The 12155-nt window shown below is 40.0% G+C and overlaps 1 long non-coding RNA gene across 3 annotated transcripts in view; it reads right to left on the minus strand.

The window, feature by feature from the left end:
* Positions 1 to 3635: 3635 nt before the first annotated feature.
* Positions 3636 to 12155, minus strand: part of LOC123637277 — a 36717-nt gene continuing 28197 nt past the window's right edge. For 2 of the 3 annotated variants that reach the window (XR_006734794.1, XR_006734792.1), the window contains 2 exons: positions 8306 to 8552; positions 3636 to 3907 (listed from right to left, as the gene is read on the minus strand). This is a non-coding gene — a long non-coding RNA (uncharacterized LOC123637277). The remainder of the gene's footprint in view (positions 3908 to 8305; positions 8553 to 12155) is intronic. The other variant, XR_006734793.1, reaches the window with a different exon arrangement.

The raw sequence follows: 12155 nt of genomic DNA on the forward strand, positions 1-12155 counted from the left end.
ACCATACCTGAAGTTCAGGAGTATTCATGTGTAAGAATAAACCTTACTTTATGTGCACCAAGAGAAGAGCCAATCACACAGAGCTACAAGAAGGCAGGTTTGACTCCAGTGAAGGAAGAGAGACTCCAGTGACGGAACTGGACAGTGAACCTGCAGCCCTGAGGGGCAGCAAGCACCAAAGCTAGCAGGATTCGAGACTGGAGGCCGAGTGCTGATTGAGGATGTCACATCGCACTGCCTTGTGGCGCTGTGGTGCAGAGCAAGGAAATCATTGTCTCAGAACCCCTTCCACACTAGCTGCTCAGGGCCACTGGCCGCTTGTTCACCCAGCTGCCTTGCAACAGACATCACAGGGCACAACCCAATGGGCCCCTCCTCAGGGCATTGGCTGGCTTCTCTCCTCCCACTCTAGGGCTTCTCTGCTACCCCTACAGCACGAGACATCCCAGCAAAACTCAGTGTACAGTCTTGCTCAACCCAGAGGTGAGAGGAGGAAATAAGTGAGTATTATTAATGACCCATGAGTAAAACCATTTACCAATCAGAGCCTGTAACTGGCAAATAAATTCTTTTCCCTTCTTCCTTCTCCCTCCACCCAGTCAGTCTGTCCTGAGCCTTAATAGCTATGCCCTGGGGAGATGGTCCCTGTATCTGTTTCCTATAGCTGCTGTAACAATCACCACCAACTTGGTGGCTTAAAACAACAGAAATTTATTATCTTACAATTCTGGAGGCCAGAAGTCTGAAATCAGCATCACTGCACTCACATCAAGGTGCTGGTGGGGGCTGCACTCCCTCCAGAGGCTCCAGGGAAGAACTCCTTCCTTGCCTCTTTTAGCTCCTGGTGGCTGTGATATTCCATGGCTTGTGACCACATCACTCCTATCTCTGACTCCTGGATCGCACTGCCCTCTCCTCTTCTGTGTGTCAAATCTGCCTTTGCCTCCACTAAGGATACTTGTGATGGGATTTGGCATTCACCCAGAAAATCCAGGGTAATCTCACATCTCAAGATCTTAATGACATCCGCAAAGTCTTTGCCCTAGAAGGTAACATTCACAGGTTCTAGGGATCAGGATGTGAACATATCTGGGGCCCAGTATTTAGCCTCCCAGGGTCCCAGATGACTGGGCAATCAGTTATGCTTCATACCAGGCTGTGGCTGTATCAATAACATGCCCTCATATTTGCTCCTTTCATTTCAGCTACATTATCCTTCTCCCAAACTCCTACAACTCTGGGATTGAACTCTCCACTACAGAGGCAGCACATGAAATCTTCCTCAAGCTCTACTTTCTAGGGAACCCAAAGTAGTGTGTGTAAAACCATTAAGAACAGCGTATATGGTAATGTTAGTAACAGTAATAACAGCAATACAGTAACAGTTTCTACAGTTTTCAAAGGTGTTTCACTTTCTCCCAGAGCACTGCTTAATCACTAAAAAATAGGCCTACACACTCGGGGAACGGAGGTCATCTATTGCAGCAGGATGTTCCACTGTGCTGAAAGATTTATTCCTCCTCTACAAAACACTTCCAACGTGGTGACAATTTTTCAGTAGAATACTCACTAAATGAATAGAATTAGAAAAAGAAGTGTATTGCACAGCAAATGGAAGAAAATTCATTCTATTACAAGAAAGTTAAATAAATTAGTTAATGTTTACAAATTCCTTACAGGTGAAAAGTGTTATCTGTAGCAGCACTAAGTCCTGCTATGAATATGCCTTTTGTGTGCTGAAACAAATTACATTTCTTAAAACAGCAGTGTCCCGGGCCCTAGGAATATCTGAGAAGTAACACACCTTCATGGATGAATTGCTGAATTAGATATCATCACCTCCAAATTCAGTCAGCAGGCCTGTGACTGCCTTTTGTGGAGGAAACGGGAGGAATAGAGCAGAACTTTCTACCGTACCTCTCAGAGGTCTTTGCAGGTGACAACTGTACAATGGAAGATTCTGGAAGCTTGGTTTCTTCATCAGGCAACTTCATTGCCAACTTTGTTTCAGAGAATCTTATGACTTTTAGGTTCACAGGTAAGTCTGAAGAGAACAAGTAGCCAGTAACATCAAATATGAGGAAAATATTCGCAAATTTCCCCATTAAAAGGGTGAATATCAAAAACAGAAACTTTCAAGAACTTCATTTCTCTTATCATGATAAGGCAAATTTAATATTTTGGTGAAAACATGCTTCCTCCAGGCATATTTGATCATCATTATCTAAAAAAATTACAAGACATCTCGAATAAATATCTGAATGGAGACTGTATGTAACAGCATGATAAAATAAGTCTACATCTGGTAAACCCATGTTTAATATGATATATGCCATTTAGCCAGACAATTCATATTTGATCATTTTTCTGGTATGGATTCCCTTGGACTTTATGTATAAAATCTTAACTTTCAAATCTCCCAAGCCTAGATTACCTTCATCTTTTAGTTGTTAGTACAATCTGCTATCAACATTTTAGTATCTCTCTTTCTCTTTCCTTTCATGGTATGTACACACACACAGACACGTGCACATACACATCCACATACACACAACATAAAACAAGGTGTCAGGCAACACTGTGTAGAATGACAGCATTGCTCTCACCCTCCCCACTCATCTGTCTTTCTCCACTCCAAATCCACCCCCTGGGAACCACAGGGAAAATATAGAAGAGAATCTATGTACTTCTGGAGGATTCCAGCCATAGGATTCCAAGAACAAAATTATTTGATGAGTAATCCAATTCATCTTTATATATCACTCTCCTTGGGAAAATTCAGCTCTTTTTCCAGCTCATAGTAGGCTCTTAAATAATGTTGAATGGCAGATGAATGAATGCACAAATGAACTAAAGGACTGCACATTTCTGAAACTATGGAAAGACATGTTATGTAAGGAAGCATCATGGTATATGGGAAAGAGCAGAGATGTGGCTTCCAGGTTTTCTACTGGCTGACTATTTAATCTTGGGTATACTATCTAAATCTCATTTCCTCACATACCAAACAGGGGTAACAACATTTATTCTAATGTTTTTATAGATAATATCCACACCACAAACACAGTACCTTATGGTTTAGAAAACACTTGAATTCACATTCTCTCACTTGATCCTCCAAGCCACCAACTGGTCCTGGAACAGAAGTTCACAATGTTGACCATAATGTCCTTATGGAGTTAATAAAGGTGCACTCCAAGCCAGAAGTTCCAGCCATGTCTACACCTTCTTCTCCAGGTAGCAGGCAGAGGAAGAGCCAGCCACAATCAATGACTTGCCACCGAGACAATAATGCAGACCCTTTTCTCTAACCACAACTTCTTGCCCTAAATCCTTCCTGCTTCATGCCATCCACACACCTGTTCTGAACACTCATAAAATTAGCACATTAACAAAGGCCCTGAGCATCTCTTCAAAGGAGTACTACTGTAAAAATACCCACAAACTTATTTCTCAGCATAAAGTAGGTGTTTAGTGAATACACAATGAACTGGACAGAAAACATGAAGAATCAGCAACTTTGCAAAGAGCCAGATAGTAAATATTTTAGGTTTCGTGGGCCATGTGGTCTCTGTCACAACTACTCGATGTTGCAGTGCAAAAACAGCTGTAGACAATACATAAACAAATGGGAGTGTCTATGCTCCAATAAAACTTTATTTACAAAAACAGATGACAGGTCAGATTTAACCTGATTGGGGCTTGTTTGCCAACCTGTAGACTACATCAACTCTGCAGAATGTCTTGTCAAAAACGTCATTCTAGTACTTCGTTTTGGAAGCAGGGTGCTGACAACTCGTGCTTAACACAGATATTCAGGCACTTTGTCTCTCTTCCTCCACTGTCCTTTGATAAACACCAACTGGCAGAGGGGACATGGAGCATTTTCTCTTCAATTGCAGTTATTCTGAAAGACAAAGCAGGGGCAGAGATTAAAACCAGACCCGAGGTCTTTGTGCCATACTCAGCGTATCAAGTGCCCCTCTTCAAATCGTATTGAGCTAGCTGTATACCTTAATAAAGAAAATAGAACTATTCTTTCACTTAATAGTCTTTTAGTAAGGGTATGGGGGCCAGGTTTACCAAAGGCCCTTATAAAATGCTGGCTGAAAGGAAATAATGCTCCTTGGCACCGCAGAATCTTTTTCATGTGAAGCTACATGATCACTTTTCATTTTGTTTCTCAAGCACTCCATGGCACCCATCCATGTATTAGGCTAATAACTGCATGAATCTAGTTAAAAGGAACCAAGCAATTATTTTAATTAGAAGAGAACAAAAATAACACTCCTGGCTTCTGTTTTAAGGAGCAAGAAGGAAGTAGTCAGGGTTCAAAAAGATCCCACAAAATATTTTTGTGAAAGGAAAAATAATTAAGGCCAAATTTAGAATGTACTTGCAATACATGGGCCAAATAAAATGAATGGCATCACTGTGAACTAGGACCCATTCATATATAAGAGCCCCAGAAAGTCCATTTTATGTGATACCATTTTGAGGGTATAGCCAATTTTACAAAGTGAAAGTGAATGTCTACTAGAGACTTTAATGATCCTTGTGAATCTCTCACACAATTTCCTAAAGAGTGTCTGTGTAAACTCTTTCATTAATAAGAGAAAGGGGAAGGATATTGGTCAATTTGCCTTTTAATAAGCAGGATTTTTTTAATTTAAATTCTTAAATTGCTCAAATTTGTTTCTCTGAAAAAAATCTATCTTCACAGGAAAATCCTTGCTGCTAATCCATTCTATAAAAAGTGAATTCCACCATAAGAGGATTTTAATCAGCTGGAATGAACTCAGTTATACAGGAAGAGATTGTATCTACAGATTTCTCTGAGCCCTTGCCTTCCTGCCTCCCCTCTGGTCATGGCATTTTGACCCTTTTATTCCATCTCAGGCTTCCAAAAAGAGATGAAATGAAACTCAAAATAGTCAACCACTGTTGTTTTTTCTATTTGGATCTATAATTGTCTATTGAGCACCTGTTATCTAGCAGCACACAGAAAGTTACGGGTGTACAAAGATGGCTAAGATCCAGACCCTGCCTGCAAACAGCTCACAGTCTAATCAGACTGAGTCATGGGCAGAAAGGAGAGCCAAGCAGCCACAGCTGGGTGGGGACGAGGTTATCTAGCTTTAGCTGATGGGTAAAGCATGGATGGTCTATTGCAGGGAGAAAGATAAGCACAGGCAAAAGCAGGGACACAAAGAAACCCAGGGTGCACACAGATAGAGCCACTAAGCAGAGAGAGCTGAGGGAGTATAAAACCAGAGACTAGAGTGGGACAAGAAAGGAGACTGGAGAGGTAAGTAAGAGCCAGGTGCTGTGGGCTGAATGTTGATGGCTCTCCAAAACTCGTAAGTTAGAACCTAATACCCAATGGGATACTATTAAGAGTTAGAGCCTTTGGGAAGTGATTCAGTCATGAGGCCTCCACCCTCGTGAATGCGATTAGTGTCCTTATAAAAGAGGCTTGAGCGAGCTCCCTTGCCCCTTCCACGTGAGGATGCAACAAAAAGGCACCATCTATGAACCTCTTACTAAACACTGAGTCTTCCAGTGCCTGGATCTTGGACTTCCAGCCTCCAGAACTATGAGTGATATATTTCTATTGTTTATAAGTCACCCAGTCTAAGGTATTTTGTTAAGCAACCTGAATGCACTATTTCTATTTTTTATAAGTCACCCAGTCTAAGGTATTTTGTTCAGCAACCTGAATGCACTAAAATACCAGGTCATGAGAAAACTTGGGCCATGTTGACCTGGACTTCATATTGCAGAGCAATGCAAAGCCACCACATGATTTTCAGCAAAGAATTAACCTGGTCCGCTTTCCATTTTAGAATAAGAACCTGCATGGCTGAGAAAGGGATGAAATAGAGAGCAGGTATCCCACAAATGCCATACCCCAGGCAAGAGGTGGTAAGGCCTTGAACTGGAACAACACTAAGTAGAAAAGGAGAGATGGGGTGAGGAATAAGATATACAATACTAAAGGAGATTTTAAAAATAAAAATTATAAAGTCTGTGCAACACTGGCTGAAGGGGACAAAAGTCAGAGATAAAATTGACTTTGAAGATTCTGGTGGGGATTGGATGTTTTATCTGAATGTTTTTCATATGACCAAAAAGGCTCCTTATCTGACGGGCCTTGATCACGGGTTCTGGGATTGAGATGCAGTAAGAAATTTCAGCTTTGGACACATGAGCATACTGCTGAGTGCCATATGGAAACTCCTAGAAGAAAGTCTAACTTCTATTTACTTTCCCATGGAAAACTCATGTGAAACCAGATTCCTACTATACGTCTAAGTTAAAATACATACAAGCCTGGAAGGAAAGAACATTGTGATGATTATTTACTCAGGACAAACTACATACATGTTTAATTACTATATTAGATTGGACTCTTTTATGTTTTAATATTTAAAAGAATGTATAATTCTCAACTCATTTCATGAGCCAGCTGAACCTTGATAACACACCTGACAAGGACATTACAAGAAAAGAAAGTTACAGGTAAACTTCATTCATAAACATTGCTATAAAAATTATTTTTTAAAAATATGAGCCAAATATGTGTATCAATACATAAATAATACATTGCAACCAAGTTGGGTTTAATCCAGAAATGCAAGATTGGCTTAACATTCAAAAACCCATTGAATGTTTCATCACACTAACAGAATAAGTCATATGACCATTCTATTAATAAGTGGGTACTTAATTTATGAAAAAGTATCACTGCAGAGCATTAGGAAAAGGAAGTCTTTCCTTAACGGTACAGGGTAAGTGGATACCACAGAGGAAAAACCAGACTTAAGCCAATCTCACACTATCTATAAAAATAAATGCCATGTGAATTGTAGATCTAATTGTGAAAGGTAAAACAATAAAACTTATAAAAAATAATATAAAAGGATATTATCATGGCCTTAGGAAAATCAAAGCTCTCTTAAATAGGATACAGCAAGCACTAATCATAAAGGAAAATATTAGTAAATTAGACTATATTAAAATTAAAATCTTCTGTCCCTCCAAAGATACCATAAAGAAAGTGAAAAGTCAAGCTTAGAATGGTATATATTTGCAACCACATATAACCAAAAAGATATATCTAGAATATATAAATATCTCCTACAAATCAAGAAGAAAAGATGAACAATCCAGTAGAAAAATGAGAAGATTGGCTGGGCGTGGTGGCTCACGCCTGTAATCCTAGCACTCTGGGAGGCCGAGGCGGGTGGATCGCTCGAGGTCAGGAGTTCGAGACCAGCATGAGCAAGAGTGAGACCCCATCTCTACTAAAAATAGAAAGAAATTATCTGGACAACTGAAAATATATATAGAAAAAATTAGCCGGGCATGGTGGCGCATGCCTGTAGTCCCAGCTACTTGGGAGGCTGAGGCAGTAGGATCGCTTAAGCTCAGGAGTTTGAGGTTGCTGTGAGCTAGGCTGACGCCACGGCACTCACTCTAGCCCGGGCAACAGAGCGAGACTCTGTCTCAAAAAAAAAAAAAAAAAAAAAAGAGAGGATTTGATAAGATCATTCACAAAAAAGAATATGCAAATGATCAATATACATGAAAAAGATGCTCAATTTATTAAAAATTCTGGAGATTGAATTAAAACCACAACAACACTCTACTGTACACCCCCAGAATGACCAAAGTAAAGAACACTGAAAACACCAAGTGCTAACAGGGATGTAGAGCAGCTATGACCTTCACCCACTGCTGGTAGGAGTGGAAACTGGTACAATCTCTTTGGGAAACTGTTTGGCATTATTTATTAAAGTTGAACATAGTTATGCCCTACAATTCAATAATTTCCCCTTTAATCTATATATATACTAAACAAAATGCATACACATGTACAAGAGAAGTGCACAAGAAAGTTTACAGCAGCATTCTCTGAAAATAGCCTAAAACTCAAAACATCCCAAATGTTCATTAAGGGGAAAATGGACAAACTGTGATGAATTATTGATACAATGGAGCAAAGACAAGGAAAATATACTATTAGTGCACCCAACAACACAGATACAACTCATAAATGTAGTGTTGAGAGAGTGCAGCCAGACAAAATACCTAACCATTTTAAATGTTCTTACCATAATAAAATAAAATTTTTTAAAAAAGAATACCTACCATATGATTCCATTTATTATATTTATGTAATATATTAATGTTATAAACTATAATTACATTATTATAAACTATAAACTGTGTATATATTAACATATAAAGTTCAATAAAAGCAAAGCAAGTCTATGGTGTCAACAGCCAAGTGAGTGGTTACCTTGGAGGGGGAAGATGGGGTTCCATCACAGGAGACATTGGGAACACTGGCCGTGTTTCCCAATTAGTTGCCAAATTAGTTCCCTAATTTCTTGTCCTGGGAGGTGGTTATGGGATATCTTCACTCTAAGTCAACATGTCCAGTCGCATGCTTTTGCTCTTTGCAATCTTCCATACCTGGATTGCAAAGCTTCAGTTAATGTTTCACATGTAGATTTCCATTTTCTTAGATGAAGTAAATGGAGAGACTAAGAAAATAATATAGAATATCTTCATGAAAATCAACCGATTTTAACTTGACAACCAAGCTGGCTCTTACCTGTATTCAGTTTGCTCTCCTGATGTCAGCTCCAGAGCAGGGAACAGGAAGACCCATCCACATGATTTTAGGGCTGCTGGATGAAAAGGAAAAGAATGCTTTCCCCATGAAGGAGAGGAATGAAACGTGGACCCTCTGCAATTTAGCTAAGAGGTCAGTAATGCATAAGGTAAAAAGAGAGAGAGAGAGCTGAAGGCCCAATGTATAAAATGACAATAATGGTGGGCCTGTTGGAGGCTCAGGTATTCTAGCCTTATTACATAAAATGGGATTAAAAGGCAACTAATTTGGGCTGGCTACAAGAAAATGCTTTCTTATGAAATGTATAATTAACCTGTAGCCAATGGTTTAGTAAAATCCAGCTCCTCCCTCAAAAAAAAAAAAAAAAAGATTAGCTATTTATAGGAGCCAAACCAGCATCTGCAGTTACATTGACTAGTATTGTATTACAAAGACTCTCCTGCTTCCAGGCAAAAACTGATCACCAGCTGGGGTCAGGAAGAAAATTTTCCCTTTGGTGTAGTATTTCACGGCTCTGTTATCTAATATTGAACAATTCTCCAGGGCTGTGTAGTGTTTGCACCTCCGTTCAGGCACCTGGTTCTGGGATACAGGATGCTGTACTGAAACAGGCTATTGTTTTAATTCTGGATGGCAACACCTGTAGGCCTGTATTTAGGCAACACCTTGTGTTTCCAAAAGGTAAACGCAATGAATATAATCAAAATTGTTTCTAACACTACTGTTTTTACATCAACAATCTATAAATATATGGGAGAACTCAATATATGTGTGAAATAAACAGAAGGTATGCCTACGTTGGGGTAATTCAAAAGACAGCTCTATAATTTAGCAGCTTGGATTTCAATTGTTGCATTTTTTGGTATGAAACATTATGAAAAACACAGATATTATTCATCAAAGTGATTGTCCTGTGCGCTTGTATACCTTATGTAATTTATTTTTTTCGGGGCTTTTTACTTCAAAGAAATCACTAGCTAATGACATTTCAGACTTTAGAAATTTTTTCTGATAGCACACTGGAATTCCCTCAGGGACAGAATTGTGAATAAGTGGATTTTTTTAAAGATCATTAACAGATATTACAAACCAATTCAAACTGAGCATTTTCTTTGCAAATTACCTTTAACTTTTAAAGCCATTGAAAAAAAGACAGTGAGTGATTTAATTTACTTAACCTGTCTACAAATTGCAGCTTTGTGCTCCATCGGCGATTGCATTTCCAACCAAAAAAAAATCTCTAACTATCTCTAATAGAGATATTTTTCTAAATTATCACACTCGATGAGTGATATTTCAAAAGAGAGTAATGTTTATTTTTTTTTTCATTTAGCAAGTTGCCCTGGAATTGAGAATGTTTATTCTATCGATACGTTTAAAGTAAAAACAGAGCTCTGCACTGTCTATATCTGTTGCTTAATTAAAACTCTCCAGTAATTAGCAGGTTTATCATCTCCTGGGCAAATGGATGATGGAGCTTGGTGGTGGATTGTGGGTTTTTTTGAGGAGAGGGGAGGGCTCTTTTATTTAATGATCAAACCATACTTTCTGGGCTAAAGAGCTAATATTTGGGGTGAGAAGCACCTTTATGCCTCCCATACATCAGGCCTGATTCTTATTTGCATCAACACCCCGTTGTGTGTGTTTTCCATTCAAAGAGCTCCTGTGGACTTCAAAGGGAGTTGCCTGCGAGGATGGGCTATGTGGGAGTCCTGGTGGGCCCCAGAACAGGCCCAGAGCTGAGAGAAACCATGCTAAGATTAGCTCACGTTGGAACCCCCCCAAACCATGTCACAAAATTAAAGGGTCTCCCCTGCCTACGCCATCCCACAGCGCACATGGGAAACGTCCCCGGGCTTGCCAAGCACAGCTCTGGCTTCTCTGGCTACTACTTATAAATATTTGATGAGTGGAGCTCCATTTATAAGAAAGTATGTTAATAAGAATATTCTTTGAGATTGGTGTCCAATGCAGACTTTAAAAAGACTCATTGTTTGAGGTACTAGAAGTTTCCTCTTCCCCCTTTGAGAGTGAAAAGTCAATTTACCACAAACCAAAAAAAAAGAATTTCACATCCCTTTGGATGTCCCATACACAACAAATTTGTAGGATTTTATTGTGAAGGATGTTCTATTTTTGGAGGGATTCATTAAGTTATTGAGTAAAGGGGCACAGAAACATATTTCTTGAGTGTCTCTTGTGTGCCAGATATTTTAATTCCTCTGTTTTAATCCTCACCGATATATTATGAGGTAGATGGTATTACCCCCATTTTAAAGATGATAAAATGGGCTTTGGAGAGCTCCTACAAATTGTCTACCCCAAAGGCCCAAGTTCAAACCATAGTCTGGAATGCAGACCTACCCATCCCCTAAGCCTGTTTGTCTCTCTCTACCTAGCACTAACTCCCAGGCGTCTGCTGATTTCAAACGCAAAGTTCACATCGTGTAGCAACTGCCATTTTTCTAAAGGGCTAGAACTCACAGACTGTGGGTTCCTTCAATTCAAGCTCAGACAAGGGACAAGGAATACTATTAATGTATTCCAAATGCTGATGACTAAGTTGCAAAGGAATTGCTTTGCTCCAAAAGGTTACCAGTGGGATCCTGCCAGGAAACGCAGAATTAAAGGTGGTTAGAGATCTACACTCACTAGTATGAATACCACATGTATGTCCCAAAATGCTGACATGCCTAAGTGAATCTCTGACAATAAGGGATGATCCTAGTGATCACAGTAGACTCCCTCCGAAACAAGTCTACGAAGAGGGCTGGGCCAATAGTCCAGGATGACAGAACCTAGATGCTAATCTGTGGACAAGCAGCACATCCACAATCATCACAGCCACAAAATTTTAAAGTGTTAGGACAGGGGGAGAAAAGCAGAATTTCCACTGATCTATTTGGCCCCCACCCCAATCTCAGGACATCGGAGCCCCAATTAAGTCCAGGATGTGGATCACAGAGTGAGATTAGGGGGGTTGGGTCTCCCATCATTTACCTGGTGAGCAGACACCAGCCGGCGGGCCTGACGTGGTAATGGGGGGTCAGTCATGGCCAAGCATAAAGTTCCTTCCTGCTCATCACAAACTCCTACAATAAGGTCTCTGTGGTTACTAGAAGGAACCTCAGCAATTCTGTGACACCTTGGCTACTATTGGCCTCTGGCTCACGGGAAGCACCCCAGAACAACGGCACACATTCCAGGGACCTTGCCAAGTCTTTTTTCCCTTCTCAGAGGCTCCATTAGCTCATTTGCAGAGTGAAGACAATATGAATACCCGTCCGGCCAAGGACGCTGGGTGATGAGAGAGGAGACAGGATCCCGTTTGTGAAAACATAGGAGATCACCTCTCATGAACCTTTCCTCCAACTTCAGGCATGCTGCTAAACATCACACTACTCTCACCACTGTAGCTGGGTCTTTCAGCAAAAATAAAGCTAAATGGGAGTGGCTTTTTATGTAATAGAAGTCAAAACCAAAGTTTAAAAAAAAAAATCAAATAGGCCAG

The sequence above is a fragment of the Lemur catta genome, chromosome 4, assembly GCF_020740605.2.
Source record: "Lemur catta isolate mLemCat1 chromosome 4, mLemCat1.pri, whole genome shotgun sequence".
NCBI lineage: Eukaryota > Metazoa > Chordata > Mammalia > Primates > Lemuridae > Lemur > Lemur catta.